We start from the raw sequence: 21,558 nt of genomic DNA, 5'->3' as shown, positions 1-21,558 counted from the left end.
TATGAGGATATGAGAATTATGATGGCCTGAACACCTCCATGGGGAGCCTATTTCAATGCTTAACCACCCTTTCTGTAAAGAAGTTTTTCCTGATATACAACCTAAATCTCCCCTGACGCAACTTGAGGCCATTTCCCTTTGTCCTGTCAAAAGACCAGCTCCGCTCTCACAGTAAGCACCTTTCAGATATTGGAAGAGAGTGGTAAGATCTCCCCTCAGCCTCCTCTTCCTCAGACTAAACAGATCCAGTTTCTTTAGTCGCTCCTCTTGGCCATATTCTCCAAGTCCTACACAAGCCTTGTTGCCCTTCTTTGGACCTGCTCCAGCACCTCAATGTGCTTTCTGTATTGAGGTGCCCAAATCTGAACACAAGATCTTGGAGTACTGATGGACAGTTGGCTGAATATTAGCCAGTAGTGTGCTCAGGTGGCCAAGAAGGCCACCTTTTTATCTTGCCAGTAGAATGGAAATGGATCACATGAAAATTAAATCGTAGCTTCTCATTCTACTTCCACTTTTAAGCTTGAAAACATCCAACCTGAATAACATTTTTGTCAACAGTATTTGATTCAGATTCAGTAAATTTATCTGGTTTAACAACTAAACTACCTGAAAAAAGTTAGAAGTTTATTGGCTCTGTTTCTAGCAAAATATTTCAAGCTACCATAACGAGTTAGACTCCTTGAATTTCCAAGGGAAAGCAAAGGAGTGTTTGTCTTGTAAAGAAAAAAAATATATAATATCATGGATTTAAAACAACAGATGTTTTTACAGACAGCACATGGATATTACAACGTGTATATTTTCATCTGTAATTGTACTCTGCTGAACACATGTAGCATAAACATGCAAACAGTAGATGACTCAGCTTTTAAAATAGCAAACTAAGTATGGATTTGAAAGTTCAAAACATCAAAAAGTGAATTTGAAAAGCGATACCTACCAGGAGGTCTGTACACTTTCACAGTTCCGGTAGAGGTAACCAATCAATCTTTTTTTGAATTTTGATTTAAGCACATATGCATTTCAGTTTCACAACTGGAGATCTTTTATCCTCCAATTAATAGTTTGCAATGAAAAGCAGGAATTATAAGGTTTTATTAGCTTTGATAGCGAAGCAACAGTTGGTTTAAGGTGGCCTGTTTGTCTATACAGTTTCTTTTTTTTGCAACAATAATAATAAAAAGGAATATGAGTCTCAATATTTTACTTGCTTGAAGTAGATGAATGAGCAAATCTTCTTCTGTGTTAGGGAATTGCATAAGTAAGAGTTGTCTCTATCTTTCCTAGCTTTAAGATCTCGTGAAAACTGAAGTGGAAATTATTGTTGCCTGGCATTGCACTTCTGACTCCACAGCTACATATTATGAGGCTTGTGTGCAATTAGCCAGTTCGTTATTTTATCCTAATTTTATAATAAATCACTTCACTCTTTTTCTCTCATCCATCATCAACTTATCTGCCCGCAAGTCAGAATGGTACCAATTATTAATCAAGGCCACTGGCACCTGCTTCTGCATAGGGGCACCATGTTTCAACTGTCAGGTGGCATCCATCCCAGCCTCTCTTTGTCAGCAATAAAGAAAATGAAATTGGACTAATATGAATCTCATTTCTGCCCTGATTAAAGGCCTACATTTTCCTTAGGCATTGCCTGACCAGGTCCTGACTTGTGAGATATTCAGTGTTCTTGTAATGTCATTCGGACAGAGCGCGCCTGTCTCCTTAGGTCATTGTTCTTCAGATTCACTTGTTTTACATGGAATATAGGCTAGAAAATCTAGACTTCCTTTGGGGTGTTAATTAAGAGGAGCATCCAAAATTAATCAGCAAATTCACTAGGGCGAAGGGGAGCTGTCTGAAGGCCTCGATATAAAATGTGCTTCTAGTACAGAGAAATGAGCCTTCGGCTATTGACAAAGAGAAAACAAGTGCACAGACGGCAATCTGACATAAAAATTCATATACGTATACAATTTTACATTCATTTTCCTTGTCAGCTTGTCACCTTTAATTATAAAGGTTGATTCGCTATTTGGCAGATCTGGAAATTGTAAACGCTTGGCCATTTGAATATCATCATATGGTCAGTGTCTTCAAAAAAGAATGACACAGGAGCATACTAGGAGAGAAACACTGTAAAATGCAAGCTCAACTTCTTTGATTATCACCTTGAAGAATCTTGCAGGTCTTACTGATAACTGTGAACCTGGCTTCAAAGGCAAACAAGTTACGACCATGTGCAAAGAAAATACTGTACTGACAAGTTGTTAGCCCCTATTTCTTTTTGCTTACGGTAGCTTCTAAACTTCATTTCTTTAATTCTTTTATTACTTACTCCATTCTAATGTTATTAGTGTTTGGCGTGAAGGATTTGCATAGACCTTCAGGCTACTAATGACCTTTATGTGAAAGTAGCAAATTCTCTGTTTTGTCTGGTGAAGACTTAAAAAAAAATAAAAAATAAAAAATTATACCATATCATGCTGACACCTCACTGAGAAGCTTCATAGACAGTTAACTATTTGAATCAGATAAGTTTGTCTTCAGTAGTCATGAAGACAGAACTGAGTTTTTGTAACTAGCAATGGGACTTCATATGTGTACCTCGAAGGAAACTCATGAGTTTGAGTTTCAGAGGCTACCTTTTGAGATGTTTTCTTGTTCCAACTTTCTTATAGACTAATTGCCTTTTTTCTTTGGGTTTTTTTTTGTAAGTTTGGAAAGACCAGGGGTAACCTCTTTTTATGTTACAGCAATTCATAGTTTCAAACTCAGAAGAACCATATTACTCAGGGTTGGGTAGACTAATACTTTTTGTATAAATGCATAAGCTGATAACATAAACACAGGCTTAAAAATGCTACAGACACATGCAATTACAGCATACCAAATAATTCACCTTTGCTGGTCTGTTCTGAAGACTGATACCAAAGTTGCTACTTGGACCAGCTACTGACTCGTGTTAAAACTAAAACGGAGGTAAGCAAGATGAAGGCTTCAGTGAAGGAGTGCTCTTGCACTGTTCAATGGATACTTCCCTAGTGCTGTGGAATACAAACACCACTGTGTAGAGATCAGTATGCTGAAACTCAGCAACACTGTTTTTATTTTAAATGGCTGCTGCACCAGAACTAGCATATCCTGAAAAGGAATGATGCCCTACACTGCACCACATGCTAACTTATTGCTAAATTTCATTAAGATTTTGCTTTTTTTTTTTTTTAATGAGACACCTCTACTGATATATGGATGTAACAAGTGAACCCTATACCATGTCTTTCCATCTACTGTGTTTTTTTAAACTTTATCTATTGATGGGTGAAGATCATCAGGGGTACTTGGCTCACCTAAGCAACTATTTCCCTTACTTTTTCTAGCATTTGATAAAAAAGGAATATTTATTAGGCATTATTTCTGTCTGTCAGAACAGTTGTGTAAATACACAGGGGAATTGTACTCGTGTTTAGGCTTACCTTGCCATACCTGTGATTGTGTGATATTATGAAGGTAGGTAAAAAACCTGCAAGAATGAGAGCTTGCAATTTCTTCTTTTATATCTGGAGGAAAGAAGTCTGAACACAGCAGAGTTGGTGTTTTTTGTTTGTTTGGTGGGTTGGTTTAATTGATGCCAAATCTCACTTCACTAATTTTATTAGGACTAATGGGACCTAATGTAGACACCTGGTAGGTAACTTTAGGTTAGTCAATAACCTACTGAGCAACACTAAAAAAAATCTCTATAATTACATCTAGTTTCTTAGTACAGAATGTTAAACTTGTTTTCAGTTAAAAATACTCTAATAATGCCTGTAATATAGTGAATATTTCTATATATCTCCTTAAAACACCTAATAAAATGGAAAAATCATCCTCTATTTATTCTTTATGTATTCTCTAAAGTATTACATAATTAGAATAATGAGACAACTTTTGGAGATTGAAAGAAAAAAAGCAAAGAGCAAAAGTAAAAATTGGAGCATTCCAGGAAGTCCTCTCCAGATTATTATTGTCCAGTTAATTCCTTACAATTTGTTTGCATGTTCTTTTCAACTTTATTCAAAAATTACAAACTTAAACTAGGAACCTGTAGACCTTCGCTATGAATTAACTGCGTAACTGCAGTGGCTGTTTTGAAAATGACATCTCTTTCTCAAGTTCAAACATGAATACAAAACAGCATTCACTTTGCTAAGAAAGATCCACATTTCCCTTCCCCATGTGTATGTATGTCTTCTTTCTAGAGAAGCTCAGACATAGAAGCTAAGCCTATATTTCAATGCATGAATACTCTGAAACCTAAGCGCGAAGCCAAAATCCCCAGTTGTTCCTCACTGCTACATACATACAGCTTTTGGGGTGATGATGTAGGGAGAAATACTCTGAGGTGCACCCTAAGACTTAGCAAGCACTGACAAAAAAAACTTCTGTGTCTAGATGCATCCCATCTTCCTGACTGATTGACCGTGCCTGGGGACCTCTGGACCCTTGCAGAAAAGTACCTGTCGCAAGCACATGAAGTTGTTCTGTGTTCTTCCAAACCAGAGCTAATGTTCAATAATGATTATGTTGGAGCCTTAGGATGATGATTAGACCTCCAGGAACTGCATGATGTATACCATCATAATTCTGTGAACTGTTATTCCTTTTCTCCAGCTGATTTTATTTCTTAATGATAAACTCTACTTTCTATACACATTTTCTACATTTCTGGCCATAGGATTTGATCAGGCAATCAAAAAGTCAATAGATTTTCTGGCACTAGATGGATGAGATTACGGCCTTGGGATGTTATGTGTCCACTAAATATGAATATAAAAATGAACAATTGTAAATGAAAGTAAATTGTTAGTTTATGAAATATTTAAAGAATGATTACTAGTCACAGAACAATTCACTTGCAAACTTTAAGTTTCCATTAACTGAACCAAAATTCCAATGGGAATCTTTTTCTGTTTTTTTTTTTTTCATATCATACCTACAGAGAAATCTATTGTACAAAGAGTCTGGCAGTGCCCTTTATCTTCCAAAAAACCCTTATCCTGTCAGTGAATGAAAGTTATCAAAACCACCAAAGACCTGAATGCCAGTGAAACGACACAGAACTTAATTAACTAATAATTACTGCATACTAAATTAAGAATTTTAGTAACTCGAGGCATTTGCCTAGCTATATTCTCTTAACTTTTTTTCAGGACTTCACAGGGTAATTTTTGTTGTAACATCATGTAACCAAATTCCCCAAGCTGCTACAGAAGAGATCTGTTTTACAAAGAGTGCTGTAACTTCTATCATCTCTGCCTCAGACATCCCAGAGTGAGGGCCATGTGCATTGGGACTATAATCACAGGAGATAGAATTTATTCTTTCAGTACCTACCTTATTCATTACTACTTTTAGTAGCACAGAGGTGACACTCTTAGCATTGAAATCTTCTGTGAAAATGAAACAAGCCAATATTTGCATCTCTTGCTGTCTGTTTACAGTGTACAGCATTAGCTTTCTTGTCTTTTTTAACAGCATATGGTGATTTGATTATTGAAGTAATATTAATCAATAGGAATTGTTTTTGTGCAGTACTTTAAAATAAAGTGTTTAGCACAACAGAGTTAAGCTATATCCTCCAGTGATATTGCAGTTTAATTCCTGTTGTGTCGGGAACAGCTTTTAGATGAGGGAAAATCCACATACCCTTCTCCAATAGAAATGCCTTGACTCATGGATGGTAGGCAAGTGAAAAATCTCTTTCTCACTTGAAAATGTATTTTTACGTAACAGGATAAAAAAAAAAAAAAAATGACCACTGGTAGTGGCAGAGACTTTCCAAAGGTTTGGGATGTGTGTGTGCACACGGCAACTTGACAGAAACATTTAGGATTCATGCTGATATTTATGTAATGTTGGCATGTTGAAGGTATTCTTCATATGTCGAGAGTTCTTCTGGTGGAAACATGTTCCATAAAGTACAAGGACAAGGTAGTTCAGGTGATGTAGAAGAGACCACTGAATGTGATTGTGCACCCTCTGTACCAGCGCTCTGAGCTGCAGGGAGCTGTGAAGGCATCAGAACAGCATAGAGTGGCAAATGAATTGTCCTTCTCTCTCTGATGGGAAATGTTATTTAATCTCTACCATTTTCCAGTCCGGTACAGGATCATATATAGGCACACATTAAGTATAAAGGAAGTTTCATTTTCATTTTTCTTGAGTACCCCCATCACTTTTTGAGGGGAATTCTGACTGACATAACAGGTTGTGTTGTGGATTATGTTGATAACTTGTTCTGAATATCAGTAACAGGCTTAACTTTCCTTTATCTCCACTTCAGTCTGTACATTTCAATAGGCAAGGTCAGAAGAGTGGAGCAATATAGTGCATGTGGTCTTGCAAAGTGCAACTTTGGGACAGCCCTTAGTAAGGGGCCCCTGGTTCTACAACCAAAGTAAAACAGTGGGAAAAATGAGAGCAACAACTGATGAGTTCAGCAGCTTTCAGTGGCACAGCTGCAAGAGATGTTGGGATTTCTGTATGGAATTTAATCAGCCCTCCTTCACTGCCAGACCTGCATATAGATTTCAGGTATATATTATCAAAAATAATTAAAAAAAAATCCTCCTGATCCTTAAAAAATGAACTTAAAAAGATTGAGGTCTTTTTCAGCACTCATTTTGAAAGCAGTATTTCTGATGCAAAATCACTGAAAACATAGTTGTCAATTTGATTTGGAGTTTGGATGGGATCCCGATACTGTACTCTTTGTTCTGTCTTCTTTTTATGAAAACGGAGTGAGAACTACTAACAGAGCAAAAGAATGAGAAACTGAGAAGCTGTGGACTAGCATGTTATTCTTTGCACAGCAGTTGGATAAAATACCTGTCAATCCCACTTTATCCTTAAAAGATATCCAGAATGATATAGCTTTATTTACATGATGCTTCTATCACAGTGCAACTCAACTTTTAAATCTGTTAAAGCAAGCAGAAGAAAAAGACTGCAAGGAGGAGTGCAGCTCTGATTTACATATGCTTTATTGCAGCTGTTTTCATCACACAAAGTAGTTGTCAATATGGAGTGATAGATATGAGACCTTGGGATTAAGGAAACACCGAAATATATCAGATTGTACCAGGTAATGGAAATTTTTAAAAACATCACATTGACATTACTAAGCACTATATGTGGTTGCATGGTTGGAAGGGAATTAACAACAGAAAAAAACTCCTGCAAGAGCTGAATTGGAAGTCAAATGTAGCTAATGCCAATCTCATGTAGCTATGCCACTCTTCACTCTATCACAAGGAGCAATTTCTTGAATTGTCTTGAACTGCTTGACAGAAACCTCCATCTAAGGAGCAGAAAACCAGATGATACGATTGGCCTAATGATTTGGAGAAGGTGCAGTTCAAGCTGAGTGAGAATATAACTTCTGACTGGAAGTTGAGTGAGGATATAACCTCACCACGAAGGCAAAGTCAACAAAGATGGCTTCTGGTGAACGAGCTTGGGTCTGGAAACAGCACATCTGAGTTTGAGGTGTGCCAGGCCTGAGCTACTAATCACTGATTTACAAAGTCCTTGAAATGGTTTATCAGCTTGTCAGAGCACTGCAGTAACACAGCTAGACTGTCTCCAGAGCAGCAAGCAGCACTGTGCAATGGCTTTAAGTCACGTGGATGGATGAGCGATCCTCACTAGGTCAGAAAATTTTTTTGAAATGAACTTTATTGTGGCAGATATTGCCAGACTCTTTAATTTAACACCGTGGATCCAAGTCATAATCCCAGGTCAGTCTAAACTACATGCATTCTTTACATTATGGAATATTTTCCCTCGGAGATTTCTGAAGGAGATGAACTGCAAATACTGATTTAAACTTGGAATTTCTGAAGTGGCTGCAGTGCACTTATTTTGGTCTGACTGTTCGTTCTCTGAAGGAGGAACAAAAGGGTGAGAGAGTCACTGAAATTACAAGAATTGTTGTAGATTATTTTCACCAAACAGGTGGCTTTTTTTTAGGTTCCATCAGCTAGCATTCTGATGTAGATCAGCAGTGCAATTTTAAGTGAATCCCTCAGTCTTTCTCACTTCACTTTGTTGCACAGAACTGCCTGGTGCCTGCAAACTAGATATGCAAGGTGGATTTCAGTGAAAACTGAATGGAATCTCTGCTTCAGATGTGCCCCAAGTGTGGCACCTTCCCTAATGTACCCATAAGCATCTGAACATTGAGGATGGCTTACAGCCATGTGTACAATGGGGACATTCCATCCAGAGGATCATTCTAAACCTGATCTAAACTGAAAAGTTTCAACTTTATAGTAAGATGTAACATCATCAACATCAACTTCTTTGATGTACTGATTTTCTCTTATCATACTGAATTATTTACTAATGTACACACAGCCTTAATCCCCTTTTTCTAATCACATATTAAGTTCACCACACACTGAAATGCAGATGAAAGTATTTCCTCAAATAATATTAATAAACATAGTTCCACTGTAATCAGTAGAGTTCAGCCTTGTCTTTCAGGGTGCCAAATAACAATATTTTCCTGCAGAAATCTATTCTCTTTTAAAAATCTCGAGTGTCTGAAAAACTTTGAAATCCAGGAAATTTTGATGAGCCACTCTCCCAAAAAAATGATGGAGTGAAAACCTACTTTTCCCCACCAAATAAAAAAACAGATACATTTTGGGGGGCTAGAAGGGGAGGGGAATTGACTTATTTTTATGAGTTGAATTCATAAATATTTGAAGCCATTTAAGCTTCAAATTTAAGCTCACTGCAAGGCCCTCTGATACAGGTGACAAATCCAATATTGTTTTTGGATATTTCCATAGAGACTCGAGCAACACCACATATTGCCTTAGACCAAACTAGACAGAAACCAAACGTACTCCCTTTTCCTTTTTGTTATTGTTTTTTGAGGGCATGCTTCTTGTGCTGTAAGCTGTAAAATAAATGTGGTTTTAGAAAAACAAAACTCTCATCAGCATATGGGAACATACAGTACTCTGGAGCATAGTGCACATTAAATATCATCCTATTCACTTTTGTAGTAAAGCCCTGGCAAGGGATGAGAAAGCGTCAGTACTCTGAGGTCACGTTTAACAGAAGTACACAATACTTCAAACTGGTTTTGTCAGAGCTCATGTCAGAACACATAAGATCCTGGTTAAAAACTTTCAAACCAGTAGATATTATGACCCTCAAAAAACAGATTTTGCTTTTGGAAGTTTTCATCTCTCCATCAAGTTCAACAGAGCTAGTGAGATTTCAGAAACATGAGTATCCTGGGTCAGAGTCTCCAGATATTAGGATCTACCTTGTAAACTCTTTGGGGACCAAAACAAGATCACATACCTATGAGCTTAGTTAGAACTTACATTAGTTGATACTGTTAAGTATATAAATGTCTGATTTATTGACACAGAAAAATATCTTTGTCTAGATAGAGTTTTTATTTTGTTCTCTTTCTATGCAGACGTGTATGTCATGATAAACAAACTGATATTATGAACTGTCCCAAAGTTTATGAGGTGTTTCCTTGGTGATAGATGAGAAAATCAAAGCTAAAGTAGTTAATATGCATTTTTACTGAACAACAAAATTACAACACGTATTTTAATCAGAAAATGCTTTAAACATTCTTCTGTACAGGGAGGTTGTATATGTACATTTTTATGTATATGTGTATAAAAGAGAAAAACTCTGAAACTTTCACCTTAGTGCAGAGAAAAACAGTCTTCCTATAATGCTGTCTGTTTTCAAATCGTTTCTTTCCCAATTTGAACAATATTTGGAAAAAGTTCAGTTGTACAAATTAACACCATCAAGATTTCTTTTTTTTTTTTAAATCAAGAAGGTCTAATTTTGATGGTAATATTTCACCTATAAAAAGTGAGGATAACAAGTTTGTATTCATACAAAGGTGTTAATTAATGAAAGACAAACCTTTGCCAATTATTGACACATTCCTCTGTAATCCTGTTATGTGGAACATTCTAATGAAGTCATAGTTTATTACTAATGATCTAGCTTTGTTTAAAAAAATAAAAAGCTGCAAGGGGGAGGGGGTTGAAATAATTTATTTGCTTTGGTGTATTTTTTATCACAGCAGGTAAGAATGCTGCATTTTGACTGCCACATTGTATGCAGGATGAGGGGGTATGACCTCAGAAGCAGGAGCGGAGAACTGGCTCTTTCACACTTCAGCACACACTGCTGTGAACCAGCACTTTGGCCATATTATCCGCCGCACCACAAAGCTGTCCGCTAATTATCTCTGAATAAGAATTTTATTGAACCTTAATTTTCAGTAATGGGGCCTGATAGTTTGTGAAGAAAGACAAAAGAATGGTCCCTTTGTTTTTCCTTCACAATAACCTTCTAGTGCCCGAGCTATGGCAGAACTCATTAAACTTGAACAATGAGTTGAAATATGATCGTGTTATTTTTGTCCCTGCCCCCAGACTCGGCTGGCCCTATCTGTCAGCCTGTCCATCTGCCTAACGATATGGGAAGAGACGTTGATTTTGTAGTGGACACTGTTACAACACATTCCCAAACTCCTACCGAATCACTCAGAATCACTCAGAAGAATCTGAGTGCAAACCTGAATCTTTTGTATGTGTTTGGCAAGATCTCACGGCAACTTTAGCAATGATCTGGGCGTTGTGTGGGGGAGATGTGAAAACACTGATTGAAAGAGGTTAAGACAAAGCTGGTTAGCATTTGATTTACACTGCAGGAATAGATTTACAGCAGTTAGAAATCCTTACATTCATATTTTGAGTTAAAAGAAATACAAATAAAAAATATGTTTGTCAAATCACAAAAGAACTGTGGGGTTCTGCTCAGCTAAGTATGGTAGGCATTTTTGTACTGTCTTCAACATCCAGTTTGCCCAAGAAATCTTCCACTAAGTAATGCAGCTCTTAAAAACTTATTGCCTTCCAACCTGTGTTTTTTTTAACTCTAATATTTCAGTCTCTTTCAGGCACAGGGCTGAGCTGATGGTAAAATACATTCATATATGCAAAAATAGAGTTAAAATCAATGGAATGCTCAAAACTGTTCTACTGAAACAGTCAGTATTTTTTTTTTCCTACAGAAGAAAAAAAAAAAAAAAAAAGTACTATTTCTTTCCAATATTATTTTATTACTTCATTAGGACTGCAGTTTGATATTCTTTCACCTACACTGTCAGTTCTCTTAAACAATCATTATTTTTTGTGAGCCATCACAGTGTTTTGGGTGTATATCATCCTCCAAAAGTGTTGCTTCAGATGTATTTCAGTTTTGTGAGTGATGTATTTGTATAGGATTTATATGGAACAAAGAATCAAGGAAAAATCATAGTATTGTCCAGTTTAAGACTCTCGTGTACTTCTGAAGGTTCTCACACTGCTTTATTTTTAATTTTCCCTTCATTCTTATAGAAAAAATATGCTACAGTCAAAAGGAGTATTGCAAGATCTCTCATTCCTTTCCTTTATATTCAGCCCCAGTTTTCTTTTCATGCTGTGCTAGTCAACTATTGATAACTAAGGTTACCAATATAAAACTGTATATACAAACTAATTTAAAAATAAGCTTTTAAACAAAATGGTACAGAGGCAGTCCACTCCCCCATCTCTGTTGCCTCACATGGACAGACAGATACGCACACAGATGCATGCAAACATGCATCTAGCTAGAACTGGGAGACTGTTGAAGAAATTACAGTTCTGGAGAGCAGGGGAAAAAGAGGTATTATAAAAATGTATACATTTATATTTATAGATCTATACACACACATATACAAATACATATGCATGTACACGCATATATGCATACATACATGCACATAGAAGCCTAAAAGCACAAACTCATTTCATTTTCACTTAACTTATTCCGTGAATCTTATTTTAACATTTTATATCAAACCAAATAATCTGTTCTCTGAATAGTATTTCTATTTTTAATGTTCAGAGTACTTAATATCTGAAATGATGATTAGCCTTACATTAATTCCGTTAATAAAAATGGACATCTTGTTAACATACTGTGAATGAAAAGATTTTGATTTTTCAGTGTTTGAAAATATGTTTATAATGTGAATGTTGTGTATTCAAATAGTGTCCATTTGATTCTGAAACATATCAAAATAAAATACGAATGGGAAAAATAGCAATAAACAAGCAGTAACTTAATGTCCTTCAGTGATATAACTTTGCCAGATTTCACCCATCACATGTAAAATCTGATTCTTCTGTCATTTTCACCATTGTCAGTCAGTAGTAATTATACTAAGGTCTGCATAAGGGACCAGCACAAAGACTGGCAGAAAACAAGCATCAAGAGCACAGATCTCTAAAATGAAGCATTAAGTTATGCTTTGAAGCCTCTTTGGTGGAATTTTGATGATTTTTGATGGTCTTGTATTTTATTTCACTAGTCCAGAAATCTTGGTCAGCTTGCTGAATGTCAGTTTAATTCAGAGATCTGCATTTCATCTATTAATTGTCTCTATTTTAATTTCAACACAGCGAATGAACTATATGACAAAACATCAGTCGAGTACATGAAAAAGAATGAAATAAGACATAAAAAAAATGACCTTGACCTGTCTCAACCAAACAGGAAAAAATACAGATTTGCTCCTTTAAAAGATTGTGATCGCGTTTTATTTTTTAGATTAAACAAAATAGGGAGCTATGAGTTTGTGTGAGACTGCACATCCACTCTCAGGAATGGCCATGTTACCGTATTTGCTTGCTGGAGTGACACTGTGTAGGTGCCTCCGACAGCTTATAGCAGAAATGTAATCTGATCAGTGTAACAGGCTTTAGTCTTCCAATGGAATCCCTGGGTACAACTGCATGAGACTGAGACAGCAGGGGGATATATTCAAATGGATGCATGAAGGTTATTGCATGTTCCTTCCCAAGAAACTCTGCATTGCTGCAGCACAGTTCAAATTCCAAGCATTCAGGGATGTAAATATATCAAACAATGCATCTATTTGTGCGAAGCATTCTTCATGAGGGGCATCCATGTGCTTTTAATCAGTTTCATGCTGAGTGAAAGAAAATTGTAAACTATGCATTAAAAGAAGATTTAGTGAAAGTTATTTCTCCTCTATCTTCTGCATCCAAATTCAGTGCTCTCCCTTGCTTTCAGTGATAATATAAGTAATCTGCTAGCAACATTCATGAGGAAAGTTTGATGTGGATTTGCACTAGTGGAGCTACATTACAATGGGTAGATTTAAGGTATTATAAAACGAGTTTTTGGATTTGTTACAGAGGTATGAAACCCCTAAGACACAGACAGATAGGGCTTCCAACATATGGCAACCACTTTTATTATAAAACAAAACAGTGTTAAGTCAAAGTACCTGATTACAATTCGCTAGTGCTATGTAGCACTGATAGCAGGCTTATATTTAATACCACAGAAACAATATCATTTATTTTTCTGCCTTCCCTTATCCCTTCATTATTGGGTTTGTACACTTTGAAACCTTAAGCAAAAGGACAAGATATGAATTATAGAAAACATCAAAGTATACAGAAATCAAATGACATTCCATGCGATTCTTGCAGAGATACCTAGCCCATTTCTTATGTGCAGTTTGGTCAAATTTCTATCACTGCAGAGCTTTAGTGCTTGTATGAGTAATTAGCGATCTTTTGGGAGCCACAGTGGCACACTTAGAATGTCAAAAGTACTTAATTGAATGCAATAGTTAATTTTTCAATGCAAAAAATCGTTTGATAATAATTTAACCTGCCTGCATTTTTAACCTGCTACCAAAGGTATCATTAGGAGAAAACACAGCCATGTAATTTTAGCATAAGCTGTTCCTTCAGCTAAATCTGTTTATAGATGTTCTTAATTTACCTTCTCTGAGATGCAGGTTTTGGCTGTGGAGCATCTAACTCCACACCTTTTTGTATCCAGACATGCACTATTAAATACAATTTTTGTTGAATATTGTATCACCTAAAACACGTACATTGTGACAAATGTGATGGTGATGGGTGTGCCAAAGGAAAAATCTCTAAGCCCAGTAGCTTAAGAAGCAGAATTCCGTTTGGAAAACAAATTGACTGACAAGCAGTTACTAACAATAAACACACATTAGAATCAGATGTATATCGGAGTATCAAATAACTAGATAATTTACCACAAGTCAAATGTAAAACCACGTTTGCTTGTCTTGGTCTATGGTTCCCATGCACTGCTATCTTATTAACAAGACTTTAATTCTCGTCCTGACACACAAAAGTGTTGCACTCTAATGAACTGTCTGCTCCTTGCAGAAATCTGGTGGTAACGTAGGATGTTAGTTACAATAATGATAATCTTTAGTATTTTTAGCCTGTCAGAACCTACAGAGCCAACAACAACCAGTCTTTTACTAAAAGTCTACCTCATCAAACTAACTTAATTAGCAATTCAACTCCTTATTTTTGTTTTGGATTCCCCTCTGGCTACTAATTAAAGCTTAATCGAAACTGCTGAACTGAGGTTGTAAAGAATTCATTAATATTAAAATTAGCCCCAACAATTTTTTTGGGCTGGTGCAATTTGTATTTGTTACTGTCAGGGTTTGAAATTCAGTTGAACTGTTAAGAAAGCTGTACCAGAAATTTGCTGTATATCCGTATTATAAGCAGAACAAATATGATGAATATCAATAGTTGAACAAGAAATTCATGCTTTGACCACGCACTGTTCACATTACTTGTGTCACTATTTAATACCAACAGACAAAATTTATTTTCAGATCATTTTTCCAAAGTCATCCACATTTCTTTATCCTCCTAAGTGCTTTCATATTTTGGATAAAAGAGAATAAAAGCCTCTGAAAAGAAAAAAAAAAAAGGAAGAAAAAAAAAAGCAAAGATTGATTCTATGTATTATCTTGACAAGATTAATATGTTTGAAAAATGAACAGATTTACCACTTCACTTTGATTTTTCCACTTTTCTTAACATCAAAGATTACTCCAGCTGCAATAATGGTCATTTTGAAAACTAAAATCAACTAAACTGTGAGCTTCTGTGGAGGACATATTTTCACTGGTAACATATCTCTCGTGATATTTTTTTAATAAGAGTCATATATTATTTTCTAAATTAAAATGATCATCTCAGTGTTCTGTAAATTATTTAAATATATTCTTTTCTGAACTCAGTTTATTCTTTGTAATGAGTTTAAATGTATTTTTAATTAAATTGCTCAGCTTACAATAAGAAATCAATTTATATTTGAGCACTGCTAAGTATTCTCAACAATATGAGTAAACCATACTTGTGTTTGTTGTTGTTGGGTTTTTTTTGTAAATTTCATGAAAAATGTAAATAGGAAAGGCAGCCTTTTTATAGCAGATAAAAACGATTTTCATAATTCAAGTTCACTTTTCATTTTAACTTTTATGTTTAATATTTTTATTCGAACATGTATATTTATTTTACCCTACAGGAAATTTTTTCAAGAATGTTTATAGGAAACAAACTTCTTAAGAGTAAAATATACAGCAACTAATACTGTTTAACATATTTTATTAAATATAAATATTAAGATTATTTATATAATGCAAAACTTTACAAAAATATACATGAAAAATTATGTATGCATCTAGGTTTCATTTAAATAACATTTATGACAAAACAATCATGCACATATTTAAAAATCAACATATGTCCATTTTTTACTCACTGACTAAATCAACAATGGCATACAAGGCACACAATTTAAAATCTTGGTGACAATTTCCGTGAAGTTATTCAAATACAATTTGACTTCTGACAAGAGGATGTAATTTATAAAACAGAACATGCCTATCAGTGGAACCCGAATTTGCATAATGAGGATACTTTCATTTCTGCAAGCACAGTTTTTGACATCCCAACTTGGAGTGCTGGAAGAATCTGGTGAAAAATGTCAATATACATAAGTAGAGAAATGATGAATAAAATACCCGTAACATTTATTTGATTTGAGTAAACAAAATACAGTTTGCTTGCAAAAACTAATGATTTCCCAAACTATAATAAAGTGTTTTCTAAATGTGTAAAAGTCTAGCAAGTGCCTTTAGCTGCAATCAGCCTTGTAAACCAAGGGAGGTGTTCTGAGGTTATCATTAGATGATAAAAACACTGTTGTGACATTGATGGTGTGCATTTTTAATCAGTGTTTTGATTTAATTCTCTATTGCATTTCCTATAAATATACTGCAGTAGTAACAGTGGAGGGGGAAAAAAGAAAGCCTTCACACTTTCCTTTAGTAGTTAGATTTGAAATTGGTTGTTAACTCGGTCATCTGGATGAAAGCATCCATCACTGGTGAATTGGAGAGGAAATAGTTGCTTGCCCTTCCAGAATAATTTTGAATTATAATTTCAGGTAAACACATGTTCCGAGTTTAAATCCAACAAATTCTGGAATAAATTTGCTTGAATTCAGCATCTTTTACCCACCTCACCAAAAGGGAGAGTGTCAGACAACAGCAATAACCAAGTTACCTTCAATTTTCAAAGCCAAAACTTGGGTAGATCACAACACATCTATTCCACATTTACCAAAGAAAATGTGGACTATAAAGAGGAAACAACAGAGTAACATATATAAATAAGAAGGAAAAGAAAAATAAAAAATGTGATTCTGGAAATCATAATTGTCCTTTATGTAAGTTCCTAATTGTGCCTTCTAGAACTAGAACAAAAGGAAATCAGGTTTATTTTTCATTAGTCTTGTTGCTCATTTATATTTTCCTATTTCCCTAAGCCTTGAAAGCATATCTGTTTCACTTTTGTTTATGGTGAGCTTCACTTCATGGTTTCTCTGCTGCTGCTGTTGAACTGCAAATATTCTAAGGGGATTTACTTCAAAAACAGCTGTCTCAGTTATAACTGTTGAGTAACTTAGTTTGTAACATATATATAATGGATGTAGTTAAAGATTCTGAGGCAGAGAAGTGGTTTTGCTGACCTTCATTGCTATAAAAACAAAGAACTTAAGATAGAAACAGAAGAATAGGAAAGGATAAAATAAAATTGATTTCAAAACAAAGCAAGGGGGGAAATCTGAATGCAGAGCATCCATTCAATTCTAAATCAGATATTTTTATATTCTGATTAAAGAATTAGATCATGGCTTCGAAAATGAATGTTCTTCACATGCTTTATTTAGGCTGGTAGTTGTCACAGATGTACAGCATATTATAAAATTGCAAAAAGAGCATGCCACCCTTATTTAGTTAAAACACCAGGCAGACAAATAAATGCATTTATCAGGTGACTAATAAACATGGCTATAAACACAGCACTTCCACAAATAAACCTGCTCTAAATAATACTTCTTTTTGCAGTAGGTGCTAAAAGTACCTGCAGAACTTGGAGGAGCTGTGACTGCCAGCCACAAAAGCTGGATGTACAGATAATACGAATAAAGACAATTCCATTTCTGTCAAATGTGGTGAAACTAAAATAATAAATAAATGCATGGAACAAGATCACTGGCAGCATATTCAAGCAAATAGTAATTGCTTCTTAGCTGTTCTCGTCATTATCATTTTGAGATAAGTAGGTATTTTATAAACATTTTCAGCTAGGAAACTTCACCACTTCTTAAAAATTCCCTTTTATTATCGGTGTATACTCACAGGAAAGAAATAAGAAGCTTGCTGTTCAAACAGCTGAAAGGGTGAAAAATGGGTTGTTTTAACATTTCTTTTACATCTTTAATTTCTTTCAATGCTCTGTACATTGTGAATACGTCAACTGAACGCACATCTCATTTTCAGCTGCTAACATTTCAGGTACAGTAGGAATACATACAGTGGCTCCATTCGTGAGAGCGTTTGTAAGGCTGGGATGGGAGCTTGCTGCAATACGCTGTGATGTCTGTGCAGCCACTGTAACGATGATTGGCTAAAGCTAAGCTGTTAAGTCCTCTCTTTCTCCGGGTCAGTGTATGTTTATCCTATGAGCTCCTTCTACATATAAACACGCCTAATTCTGTATTTCCTCTGCTGAGAAATCATTCCTGCTTACTCCACTTTCAGAAGCAGAACCAGGTATAATTGTGTATTGCTTCTGGTCCAAGTTCAGAGAAAAATCTCAATATGCAAATACGTTCACAATTGGAAAGGCTGGGAAAGACCCATAGGTACCCGTTTTTCATTGTAAAATGGTCTCATAAACATTTTAAAATACACCCTTGTTTCATGCTAGATAGTAAAACTCATTGGAATAGGAGGGGACAGCCATGTTCCAATGCATAAATCTTCATAATGAATGCAAGCGTTGGGAAGGAAAGGAAATCTGTGTCCTCTCTAATCTCTTACAGACTTCCCATATACTCTTAAAAACCCCTCAGATATCAAAGGAAGATGAAGTTTAGAGGCTTATTGAAACTGGAGAGCTGAGTCAGGCAACGCACCTCAGCATTCCTGAGGAATATTTGGACATTGTTCTTCCAGAAGAATGGGAGCAGAGATCTTCAAGTAATAGTTCATGGAAGTCAAATGCAATTCATTTGTTGCCAAAGGATGGCAGTGAATGAGTGGCAGCAAAAATTACTGCTGTTGGGATTAGTTTACCCATGTAACCATTATTATTTTTAAACATAAATAACCACTAAGATTTTCAGTCCCATATTTTGGATTTTTGATGCTTTTTAGTATTGCTGTCATTTTTATTTAAGCATTAATTGAAATAACAAGGCAAACATTTTTATTCCCAATCTCGGCACTTGCTATGTTCACAGACCTCGTACTTTATGCTCAGAACACTGCCTCTTTCTAACAGTAATTCTGTTTAGAGTGTTCAATGTCCTACCAGCTGAAAGGTGAGCAATCAGTACATCCAAAATGTTCTAAGCAAACTACATCGCATTTTAAAATTAATTCCTGCTCTGAACAGTTTTATGGTTTTTGGTACTTGTGCCTTGAAATAATCTGTACCTCTCCCCTGCACACCCAAGCTGAAGCATCCCTGCTCTTTAATAACACAATAAATGTGAGTGTTGCGTTTGACACTCCAGAGTATTTTCAAATCTTATCTAACAAGGTATACTCATTTGTGGCAGAAATTTTGACCACTTTCTATAAATGTATTACAATATTATAAAAAAGATACTCCTCTCAACTTAAATCCTGGATTTCCAGACCACAGTTTTGGTGAAGAGTAGTTGGGAGGAGGGAAGAAGAACAATGCCTGGTCAGGAGGAAGAGGTTGACAGCAACTTTCCCTTACAGCCAACTGATCCATGAAGTATGGGGGTCCTGGTACCCTCCTCCACAGCTCCAGGACTGCCGGGCATCATGGCCATGCTCCTACAGACACAGCCTACATCCCTGCTGTCACATTTCAGGGATGCTGGAGTGCTACCTCTACTCACACAGGTTTCCCTTTTTTAAAGCAGAAGCTGAGCGCGTACATTTTGGAGGTAAATTATACAGAAAAATACTTTATATTTCAGCTGAGGCAAATGATTTTTAAGTAGGTCTCATAATTACTTCGGGTGAAGAATGTGCCTTTTCTCTTTGGTCTGTTCACTTGCAGTTCATAAGAGGAAGGATTATATTACTATCATTACACAAACAGTTAAATGGGTTCATTGATTTGTTTAGAAATGAGATATCAATGACAGTTAATTATTCAATAACTGATCATTAATTTTAGGCAAATGATCAGAGACCCTCAGGTCCTTCTAATTTTGCTTGGCTCGGAGGAGTAAATGAAATCTGTTTGTTAAAAGCACACGACACTACTGAGCATTCATTTTTATTCCACCACAGTGAAGTAGTGTTATAAACACATTCTTGAAATGTTTTAATACTGCTCAGGCAAACCTATCAATAGAAGAACAGTTAAACACACAGTCAAGGGGATTATTGCCTAGCTGTCTGTATCTCTCATCTAACCTGACACCTTGCCATGTTTTTTTTTTTTATGGAAAACAATTTTTTACTCACTTAAACAACCTGCTTTTAATTAATCCTTCCCTCTTTTCCTTGCATTTTAAGCTATCCTAAGGAGATCAAGGAATGTTCGTACCTACTGGGCTGTGGTAGTACTGGGTGATGTTCAAAAAGCATTGCCTATATAATGAGGGTAGCATCAGTCCTTACATTTTTAATTAAAGTTCATTCAAAGTGTGCTTTCCAATACCTGTGTCATTACCCTGTTGCCACATCTTGGAGATTTGCTAATGATTAATAAGCAACACAACATTTTCTCTCACTCCATCTGCATGGGATTGAGTTCTAAAATTTCCAAAGAATAAATTAAAGCAGAATTAAGGTTACCAAATAGAGAGAATGTCAAGCTGAAACTCTTTTCATTAACTCAATGCTCACTTCTGCCAAGGTCCGCAGCACACATTTGATTCTGTAACATCAGCGTGCTGAGATCATTCTGATATTATAATAGAGCACATTTAAAATGAGCAATTGAAAGCTGCAGCCTTAACCCTGGATTTATTTGCTTTTCTTGGCTGGATGGACAAAAAGTAGCCTGCGTGGGGATCTGGTTTCTGCTCCTTGCAGCAGTTACTGCCACGCTGGGAAGTGCAGGGTGGGATCCCAGGGATGGAAGAGTGTTCGGAGGAGCAGCAGTGCAGCTTCCGCACCCGCCGCAGACCCACGCTGAGTTTGTTTCAGGGATTCAGGTCCCTGACAAACACAGCATGGAAATGAGTTTTCAAGAAACAGCGTGACAGATGATAAACTTGTCTATCGTGCAATATGTATTTTGAGAAATGTTTGACAAAACTCCTCAGAGTGACAGTAGGGCTGTGATAATCCCCACGTGTAAAAACAGACCTGGAGCAAGCCGCGAAAAATGGACATGCATCTGTGGGAAACAGATCCACACCCGTTCTTCACGGTGCAAAAGAGAGTGATAAATACGGCCTCGTTAAGAGCTAAAATGGTAAAAAACCAACGACGATCTTCGTTCAAAGCCGCAGTTGTGTCACTTCGGGGTGAGTGTTACTCCTGTGATCACCAGAGGTCAGTGTCATCACAGGCTGCAGCACAGAGAGGAGGGGGGAGAGATGGAGAAAGCAGGATGCTGTCTGTAAAGGATGAAAACAAGCTTGCCTCATTGCCCCAGAGTTTGCCTCTGCTCCAGCATCAAGTACAGGCAATTCGTTACCCTCCCTGCTCTTTGTGGAGTGGGGAAGGGGGGAGAGAGCTGGGAGAAGAAAAAGGCAAAGGGAAAAAAGGAGCAGAAAGCTGGGAGGTGGTGGGAGTGGGAATGAAAGCACAGCTTGGTTGGGTGCTTTGTAATCATAAAAGATATTGGCTTCAGATTCTCAAGCAGACAGGTCCCACCTGTGTTAAGGTACGTTCCTAGCAATATAAATTATTGCCAGCTCCAAATGCTTAGAAATTACGAGGCTGGCTCACAATGTTTAAATAATTAAAAAAACCACTGTTCTTTTCCTTTGTCTACAGCATTTTTGGGGCCTCAATTTCAAGCTTTGCTCTGCTAACATAACACCTGAGAGTATGTGCGTGCATGAGCGTGCTGGCCTGTATTTTTAACGATGTGC

The sequence above is a fragment of the Lagopus leucura genome, unplaced genomic scaffold (assembly GCF_019238085.1).
Source record: "Lagopus leucura isolate 7727_CA_CO unplaced genomic scaffold, USGS_WTPT01 Super-Scaffold_100001, whole genome shotgun sequence".
Lineage (NCBI taxonomy): Eukaryota > Metazoa > Chordata > Aves > Galliformes > Phasianidae > Lagopus > Lagopus leucura.
The sequence above is the reverse complement of the archived record's forward strand: the minus strand, read 5'-3'. Positions refer to the sequence as shown.